The sequence below is a fragment of the Tribolium castaneum genome, unplaced genomic scaffold (assembly GCF_031307605.1).
Source record: "Tribolium castaneum strain GA2 unplaced genomic scaffold, icTriCast1.1 ptg000066l, whole genome shotgun sequence".
Classification (NCBI taxonomy): Eukaryota; Metazoa; Arthropoda; class Insecta; order Coleoptera; family Tenebrionidae; genus Tribolium; species Tribolium castaneum.
The window spans coordinates 55,001-65,000 of NW_026986663.1; the positions used below are offsets into that span (position 1 = coordinate 55,001).

At 40.6% G+C, this 10,000-nt stretch overlaps 3 non-coding genes across 3 annotated transcripts in view; all 3 read right to left on the bottom strand.

Annotated features, from left to right (window-relative positions):
• LOC135267646 (large subunit ribosomal RNA) overlaps positions 1-1,339 on the bottom strand; it is a 4,037-nt gene extending 2,698 nt beyond the window's left edge. Inside the window, exon 1 of the ribosomal RNA XR_010336042.1 lies at positions 1-1,339. This exon is cut by the window's left edge and continues 2,698 nt beyond it. This is a non-coding gene — a ribosomal RNA (large subunit ribosomal RNA).
• A 476-nt stretch (positions 1,340-1,815) lies between these two features.
• LOC135267650 (5.8S ribosomal RNA) lies at positions 1,816-1,972 on the bottom strand. The gene has a single exon (XR_010336046.1). It is a non-coding gene; the product is annotated as a 5.8S ribosomal RNA (ribosomal RNA).
• Positions 1,973-4,030: 2,058 nt separating this feature from the next.
• LOC135267640 (small subunit ribosomal RNA) lies at positions 4,031-5,953 on the bottom strand. The gene has a single exon (XR_010336036.1). It is a non-coding gene; the product is annotated as a small subunit ribosomal RNA (ribosomal RNA).
• Positions 5,954-10,000: the final 4,047 nt, after the last annotated feature.

A 10,000-nucleotide genomic window follows, 5' to 3' on the forward strand; every position in this document is an offset into this window, starting at 1 on the left:
TCACCCATTTAAAGTTTGAGAATAGGTTGAGGCCGTTTCGACCCCAATGCCTCTAATCATTCGCTTTACCGGATGAAACTCGTAAGCGACGAGCGCCAGCTATCCTGAGGGAAACTTCGGAGGGAACCAGCTACTAGATGGTTCGATTAGTCTTTCGCCCCTATACCCAGTTCCGACGATCGATTTGCACGTCAGAATCGCTACGGACCTCCATCAGGGTTTCCCCTGACTTCGTCCTGACCAGGCATAGTTCACCATCTTTCGGGTCCCAGCGTGTACGCTCTTGGTGCGCCTCTTCTCGCAATGAGAATGAGACGCCCCGGGAGTGCGGGGCGACAGCCGTAACGGCCGCCCATCTTCCCTTAGTCCGTGCAAGACGAACTTTCACTTTCATTGCGCCTTTAGGTTTAGTCATGTCCCAATGACTCGCGCACATGCTAGACTCCTTGGTCCGTGTTTCAAGACGGGTCCTGAAAGTACCCAAAGCTATAGCGTCGCAGATCGGCGTTTCAACCGAGTCTGTCCGAGAACTCATTGGCGAACAGCCATTCGTAGACAGAACCGACACCAGGTGCGATTACCGTCATAAACGAACGCGCTTGCCAATGGTCGGACGCTAACTGTGTAGCGGCCCGGCGCCATATGCATACCTTCGAGCGAGTCGACCGGGAAACACCGCGGGTTCGTCCGAAACGGCGAACCGTTCGAACGGGCTCCACCGCGGGCCTTAGATCGACACCCAAAGGATCGCGACGTCCTACTGGGGGAGAAGTGCACGCGTTCGACTTCGGTTCGCATAAACAAAAGGCGCGAACGACGCGTACGCCGTTCGTCGCATGATCATTTAGCGCCGCTATCGAGTCACGCTGAATCTCCCCTTTCGACCTTTCGGGTTTCTCAGGTTTACCCCTGAACGGTTTCACGTACTATTGAACTCTCTCTTCAAAGTTCTTTTCAACTTTCCCTCACGGTACTTGTTCGCTATCGGTCTCGTGGTCATATTTAGCCTTAGATGGAGTTTACCACCCACTTAGGGCTGCACTCTCAAGCAACCCGACTCTGAGGAGAGATCCTCCCGTTATCGGCAACGGTCACTACGGGCCTGGCACCCTCTATGGGCTGTGGCCCCGTTCAAGATGGACTTGGACGCGTCGCACAATCTCGGGATGACGGATCCTCCCTAACACCACATTTCCCGGCGTCCGGTTTCGGCCGCGGGATTCAGTGCTGGGCTTTTTCCTGTTCGCTCGCCGCTACTAAGGAAATCCTAGTTAGTTTCTTTTCCTCCGCTTAATAATATGCTTAAATTCAGCGGGTAGTCTCACCTGCTCTGAGGTCGCAAATATAAATTTGCCTTTATTTTGTCAGACGATAATTACACGTATTCCGTTTATATGGCTGCCTCCAAACAATTTCAAACATCGATCTGACGTCGTTGCGAGAATGTTGTTGTTGTTAATTATAGTGCATAAAATATGCATATAAACAACTTTAACGTCTCGGACACGACGATCGCTTCGTTCGAAATTTAAGCGTTGTGGCTGCTTTTTAATATCGGACGTGCTACGTCTAAACCAACTTGTACCAACAAACTAATAAGAATGTCAGCCGCTATTGCGTTTTAGGATGCCGCGTTATTATTTATATTGTTTTTATTGTTGTCTACGTTGCATAATATTTTATTATGACAACCGACAATCAATTAACAATTATAGTAACGCGTCATATTTGCACCCAACACGCTCCGACGTAATTGTCTACACAACATTGTGCGCTGTGTTTAAGACAAAAACCGAGCAGTCTTTGAAATTGACACGACCCTCAGCCAGGAGTGGTCCGGGAACAGTATATCCGAGGACCGCAATGTGCGTTCGAAATGTCGATGTTCATGTGTCCTGCAGTTCACAAGTTGACGCGCAATTAGCTGCGTTCTTCATCGACCCACGAGCCAAGTGATCCACCGTTCAGGGTAATCTTTTCAAACAAATTTAAAATATTATTACATAACGCACCGTTCCACATCGAAATCGTTTCATCATCACACAACAACAAAAATAACTACTTAAGGTTATTACAATTGTGATGTATATGTGAGAAACGGACCAATCGAAAGAAACGTTCGGCGTTATATTTTATAATATTTTATTTAATTAAAGTGGCATTTGTTTCTACTTATCGAAAAGAGTATGCAGTTATAGTTTAAGTTTACATAAAGAATAACCCGATGATATTAACGTTTTATAAATACGTATATATATCTATTAGGTTTTTTTTCTCTATCAACTTTGTCTATAAAACTCTGCTCCTTTTGCGATAAGCATTATGTATATTTATTAAATAGAAAATATGTCGAAAAACCAGACGTTTTCTTCAAACAAACGCCACAGCTACAAACTTAATCACAACAATATTTACCAAACAATACAATTGTAGGGTGTTTTGTGTGATACGTCGTTTGGTGGGCATTCTAAGAACGTCCGTCGACATAAAAACGAATCAAAAGAAAAGCACAGGCAGTGCAAAACGTTCCTTCGTCAGTCGGGCGTATATCATTTAAAACCCACAGAATCTAAAAAAGTTAATAAACTTTTTTATTTAGATTCCTACGGTTCGTCGCGTCGTTAAAGTAAATTATTACTTCGACGCATGCGGAACCCAGGTACCCGAAAACCGTAAGCCTAAGCGTTTTTTTCCAAACATCACTCACTATCGATAAAGTAAATTGATTTTATGTATTTATAAATGTGCGTTTGTATGTATAGTAGTATAGTAGTAGTATATTTTGTTATTGGTTGTTTCGAGCTTTTTATTGTTATAAAACGTTTTTGTAGTCTTGTACATAAAGTACAGACGAATAGACAGCCCCTTTTATTTATTAATAAACTCCAACCATTTACAAATTAAATTACAACTACAACATCTCTTTTACACATTAATTATACACCATCTTTATTTTCTTTTTTCCGAAGCGAATACGATGAAGAAAATACGCAAAGACTGGCTTACAAAACCGTAAGCCTAAGCGTTTATTTTTCAAACATCACTCACCATCGGTTAAGTAAAATGATGGTATGTATAAATGTGTATTTGTATGTACAGTAGCGTATTAATTTTGTTGTTGGTTGTTTCGAGTTTATTTATTATTATGGTTTGTATGTATAAAGTTTTAGTCTTGTACATAAAGTACAGACGAATAGACAGCCCCTTTTATTTATTAATAAACTCCAACCATTTACAAATTAAATTACAACTACAACATCTCTTTTACACATTAATTATACACCATCTTTATTTTCTTTTTTCCGAAGCGAATACGATGAAGAAAATACGCAAAGACTGGCTTACAAAACCGTAAGCCTAAGCGTTTATTTTTCAAACATCACTCACCATCGGTTAAGTAAAATGATGGTATGTATAAATGTGTATTTGTATGTACAGTAGCGTATTAATTTTGTTGTTGGTTGTTTCGAGTTTATTTATTATTATGGTTTGTATGTATAAAGTTTTAGTCGTGTACATAAAGTACGATCGTATTGGCAGACACCATTATTATTCATTCATTCATTCTTGTTTGTTATTATAAATAACTCCAACCATATACAAATACTACAACAACAACAACAACATCTCTTGCACATTAATTATACACCACCACTGTGTATTAGTACTTTTTTTCGAAGCGAATACGATGATGGAAATACGCTAAGACCGGCACTGCGAAAGCAATAATAAAACGTTAGCACATAACCATCTTTCGACAATATTGATTCGTGTTAATGTTCGAAAAAATTCTTTGAAAACGTCGTTTACGGCACGTTTACAATCGATTTATAAAATAAATCGAAAAACGTAACAACAGATCCGCTTAATGCAAGACGACCCGTTGTTGCTTTTCCGTTCGACGCATAATAAAGAATTTTGTATGAGAATTGATCATCATACGAATAGTGTATGTATGTGTGTTTTTTGTTGATCAGCACAGACAAAATGTGTGTGTATGTGTGACAACTAAACAACAACATTTACACGTTAATGATCCTTCCGCAGGTTCACCTACGGAAACCTTGTTACGACTTTTACTTCCTCTAAATGATCAAGTTTGGTCATCTTCCCAGCAACATCGGCAACGTCGAAACGCCACCGCGCACCGGTCCGAAGACCTCACTAAATCATTCAATCGGTAGTAGCGACGGGCGGTGTGTACAAAGGGCAGGGACGTAATCAACGCGAGCTTATGACTCGCGCTTACTGGGAATTCCTCGTTCATGGGGAACAATTGCAAGCCCCAATCCCTAGCACGAAGGAGGTTCAGCGGGTTACCCGGACCGCTCGGTCAGGGAGGACACGCTGATTCCTTCAGTGTAGCGCGCGTGCGGCCCAGAACATCTAAGGGCATCACAGACCTGTTATTGCTCAATCTCGTGCGGCTAGAAGCCGCCTGTCCCTCTAAGAAGAATTGTTTGTACGCCGACAGTAAAAACCGCACATAGAGACCGGGCGAACCCGGCTCCAGCCGGCATTTGGGATGTCGAAATACGCCTATTTAGCAGGCTAGAGTCTCGTTCGTTATCGGAATTAACCAGACAAATCGCTCCACCAACTAAGAACGGCCATGCACCACCACCCACCGAATCAAGAAAGAGCTCTCAATCTGTCAATCCTTCCGGTGTCCGGGCCTGGTGAGGTTTCCCGTGTTGAGTCAAATTAAGCCGCAGGCTCCACTCCTGGTGGTGCCCTTCCGTCAATTCCTTTAAGTTTCAGCTTTGCAACCATACTTCCCCCGGAACCCAAAAGCTTTGGTTTCCCGGAAGCTGCCCGCCGAGTCATCGGAGGAACGTCGGCGGATCGCTAGCTGGCATCGTTTATGGTTAGAACTAGGGCGGTATCTGATCGCCTTCGAACCTCTAACTTTCGTTCTTGATCAATGAAAGCGTTTTTGGCAAATGCTTTCGCTTCTGTCCGTCTTGCGACGATCCAAGAATTTCACCTCTAACGTCGCAATACGAATGCCCCCATCCGTTCCTATTAATCATTACCTCGGGGTTCCGAAAACCAACAAAATAGAACCGAGGTCCTATTCCATTATTCCATGCACACAGTATTCAGGCGAAGTTTTAGCCTGCTTTAAGCACTCTAATTTGTTCAAAGTAAACGTGCCGGCCCACCTCGACACTCAATGAAGAGCACCGCGGCGGGATTGAGTTGGGCCGCCCTCTCGAGCTAAGCCCACCGGCAGGACGTCCCGCGAAACGCCAGTTAACACCGCGAACGATGAACCGGCGGCGCGGGACACAAATTCGACTACGAGCTTTTTAACCGCAACAACTTTAATATACGCTATTGGAGCTGGAATTACCGCGGCTGCTGGCACCAGACTTGCCCTCCAATTGATCCTCGTTAAAGGGTTTAGAGTGTACTCATTCCGATTACGGGGCCTCGGATGAGTCCCGTATCGTTATTTTTCGTCACTACCTCCCCGTGCCGGGAGTGGGTAATTTGCGCGCCTGCTGCCTTCCTTGGATGTGGTAGCCGTTTCTCAGGCTCCCTCTCCGGAATCGAACCCTGATTCCCCGTTACCCGTTACAACCATGGTAGGCGCAGAACCTACCATCGACAGTTGATAAGGCAGACATTTGAAAGATGCGTCGCCGGTGCGAGACCGTGCGATCAGCGTAAAGTTATTCAGATTCACCAAGTTGTACGATGACGGCGAAACCGCCACCGATTGGTTTTGATCTAATAAAAGCGCTCCTTCCGTCTCCGGTCGGAGCTCTGTTTGCATGTATTAGCTCTAGAATTACCACAGTTATCCAAGTAAATGTGGGTACGATCTAAGGAACCATAACTGATTTAATGAGCCTTTCGCGGTTTCACCTTAATTTGGCTTGTACTGAGACATGCATGGCTTAATCTTTGAGACAAGCATATGACTACTGGCAGGATCAACCAGGGAACTGTGTTTTTGTGTTTTTTGAGACAGACGAGAGAATAAAATACTCATCATCATCGTTTATAAAGATGAAGAATATGCGCGTTTGTGCGAAACAATCTAACATATAAGAAAGTAACGCCACGCTGTTTCTTCTTTTCTTCGTACGATATAGAGATAAATGTATCGTCATCATCGTCGTCGTAGTCGTTAAACACCACAACACATATATCGGTCAATAAAGGCATAATAATAATATTTATAATATTATTTTTTACCTTTGCCGATTTAAAAGTTCAAACATTCTCTTCACTCTTCGCAAGATTGAATGCGACGTGAATTTATGAAATTCTTTCGAATCCATAAACGTTACGAATATTATATAAATATTCTCGCTCGGATATTAGAGAGTTGACGCATTTATTATTTTTGTTTGTTTAAATCACAAACATTTGTTAGTTCAACAAAGTTTGATTGCATAAGGACCGCCAACGTAAGAGAATACGTTTTGCCGCATCCGCAATCTCGCTGTGGGGAACTGGGCGAGCCACAAAATCACAAAATAAAGCAATCTCGCAAGCAAAGCCCTATTCGAATTCGATAGCGGAAATGTGCAATAAACGTCGATAAATTGGAAGCAAATGCAGAACGTATACATAATCGGTCGTTTTGTCGTCGTCATTTATGATAAACTTCGACTAAACCGTTACACCGTTCATATCGCCTCACTCAACGCATCGACACACACCACTACCATATGTATACCAGCGCGACACCGATCGAGGCAGCCGCTCGGTATTGGATGTGCGCACCGCTCCACTGACATAGCTCCACAGGCGACGTCTACCGAAGCGCACAGCTCTATAACTATAAGGCATACACACAAAAGGGAGAAAATATTTTAAATATTGATAATATTAAAAAGTCATATTTTATATTTAAACCATTATAAAATTTAATTATAAAAACGTTTGTTTTAAAAAAAATAATTAATTAATAAAAACAAAATTATTTTAAGCGCCGTACTTCGTAAACGTCGTACTTCGTTCGTCGTATGTGCAAAGTCAAATGAATGCTGTAGTTAGTCGCAGTTGGAACGTCTGAATGTCGTACAACGTAACAATAATTTTGAGTGCCCTAATGTGTAGACGTCGTACTTCGCGAACGTCGCACTTCGTAAACGACGTACTTCGTGAACGTCGCACTTCGTAAACGACGTACCTCGTGAACGTCGCACTTCGTAAACGACGTACTTCGTAAACGTCGCACTTCGTAAACGACGTACTTCGTGAACGTCGTACTTCGTAAAGGTTATGCAATATTAATACACATTTGGTGTATTGCAAGTTGCATTTTAATAAATATTATGCATTTTTATGTTTTAATTTAATATCTAGGCCAAAATACTATGTTTATTTAATTGTTAAATGTGTACGTTTATTTATAGATACGTAATTTACATCAAAATTTGTTTTTTTTTTATTATATGCAAACTACAAATAAAACATTTAATATTTTTAAACGTCGTACTTCGTGTAAGTTATGCAATATTGATACAAATTTAGTGTATTGCGGGTCGCAATAATATTAATTTATATTTGAACGTAGTACTTCGTGAAGGTTATGCAACATCAGTACACATTAAGTGTATTGCAGGTTGCATTATTATTAATTTATGTTTTCTCACTTTTTACCTTCATATAAAAAAAAATTTAATATTTTTGGACGTCGTACTTCGTAACAGTTATGCAATATTGATGCACATCTGTTGTGCTGCGGGTTGCATTTTATAAATTTAATGTATTCTTATGATTTACTTTAATGTCTAGGCAAAAAAACATTTTTGATTAGTTGCTGAATGTTTACATTTATTTACAGATACGTAACTTGCAAAAAAATTTGCTGTTTTTTTATTATATACAACACAAATAAAATTCTTTAATATTCTTGAACGTCGTACTTCGTGTAGGTTATGCAATATTGATACAAATTTAGTGTATTGCGAGTCACAATAATATTAATTTATACTTGAACGTAGTACTTCGTAAAGGTTATGCAAGATCAGTACATATTAAGTGTATTGCAGGTTGCATTATTATTAATTTATGTTTTCTCACTTTTAACCTCAATATAAAAAAAAATTAATATTTTTGGACGTCGTACTTCGTGAAGGTTATGCAATATTAATGCACATCTAGTGTGCTGCGGGTTGCATTTTATAAATTTAATGTATTTTTATGTTTTACTTTAATATCTAGGCAAAAAAAACAATTTTGATTAGTTGCTAAATGTTTACATTTATTTACAGATACGTAATTTGCAAAAAAATTTGCTGTTTTTTCATTATATACAACACAAATAAAATTCTTTAGTATTCTTGAACGTCGTACTTCGTGTAGGTTATGCAATTTTAATACACAATTAGTGTATTGTGGGTTGCATTATTATTATTTATGTTTACGTTTTACTTCATCACTTTGTGAACGTCGTACTTCGTTTGTACTATGAACGCTGCATTTCGTCGCAGTCGGCAGCACGTGCGAATAAACGTCGTACAAGAAAATCACGATTTTGAGTGCCGTACTTCGCAAACGTCGTACTTCGTCTATACTATGTACAAAGTCAAGTGAACGCTAAACCTCGTCGCAGTCGACAGCGCGTGCAAATAAACGTCGTACAAGAAAATCACGATTTTGAGTGCCGTACTTCGCTAACGTCGTACTTCGTCTGTACTATGTACAAAGTCAAATGAACGCTAAACTTCGTCGCAGTCGACAGCAAGTGCAAATAAACGTCGTACAAGAAAATCATGATTTTGAGTGTCGTACTTCGCAAACGTCGTACTTCGTTTGTACTATGTACAAAGTCAAATGAACGCTAAACTTCGTCGCAGTCGACAGCAAGTGCAAATAAACGTCGTACAAGAAAATCATGATTTTGAGTGCCGTACTTCGCAAACGTCGTACTTCGTCTGTACTATGTACAAAGTCAATTGAACGCTGTACTTCGTCGCAGTCGGAAGCAACTGCAAATAAACGTCTTACAAGAAAATCATGATTTTGAGTGCCGTACTTCGCAAACGTCGTACTTCGTCTGTACTATGTACAAAGTCAATTGAACGCTGTACTTCGTCGCAGTCGAAAGCAACTGCAAATAAACGTCTTACAAGAAAATCATGATTTTGAGTGCCGTACTTCGCAAACGTCGTACTTCGTCTGTACTATGTACAAAGTCAATTGAACGCTGTACTTCGTCGCAGTCGGAAGCAACTGCAAATAAACGTCTTACAAGAAAATCATGATTTTGAGTGCCGTACTTCGCAAACGTCGTACTTCGTCTGTACTATGCACAAAGTCAATTGAACGCTGTACTCCGTCGCAGTCGGCAGCACGTGCAAATAAACGTCGTACAAGAAAATCACGATTTTGAGTGCCGTACTTCGAAAACGTCGTACTTCGTCTGTACTATGTACAAAGTCAAATGAACGCTTAACTTCGTCGCAGTCGACAGCACGTGCAAATAAACGTCGTACAAGAAAATCACGATTTTGAGTGCCGTACTTCGCAAACGTCGTACTTCGTCTGTACTATGTACAAAGTCAATTGAACGCTGTACTCCGTCGCAGTCGGCAGGACGTGCAAATAAACGTCGTACATGAAAATCACGATTTTGAGTGCCGTACTTCGCAAACGTCGTACTTCGTCTGTACTATGTACAAAGTCAAATGAACGCTGCATTTCGTCGCAGTCAGAAACAAAGCAAACGTCGTGCAATGAAACAATAATTTTGAGTGCTGCATTTGTGAGCGCCGTACTTCGTTTGTTACTTTATGGTCACATGAACGTCGTATTTCATCACACAGAGCACCATATTTAATGCACTTAAATGAACGTTGTACTTCGTACAAGTTAGGCAATATTAATACACATTTGGTGTATTGCGGGTTGCATTATTAATTTACAAAAATAGCTATGATTTTATATACAACTAAAAATAATTCATAATATTTAAACGTCGTACTTCGTAACAGTAATACAATATTTAAACAAATGTAGTACTTCTTGAATATAG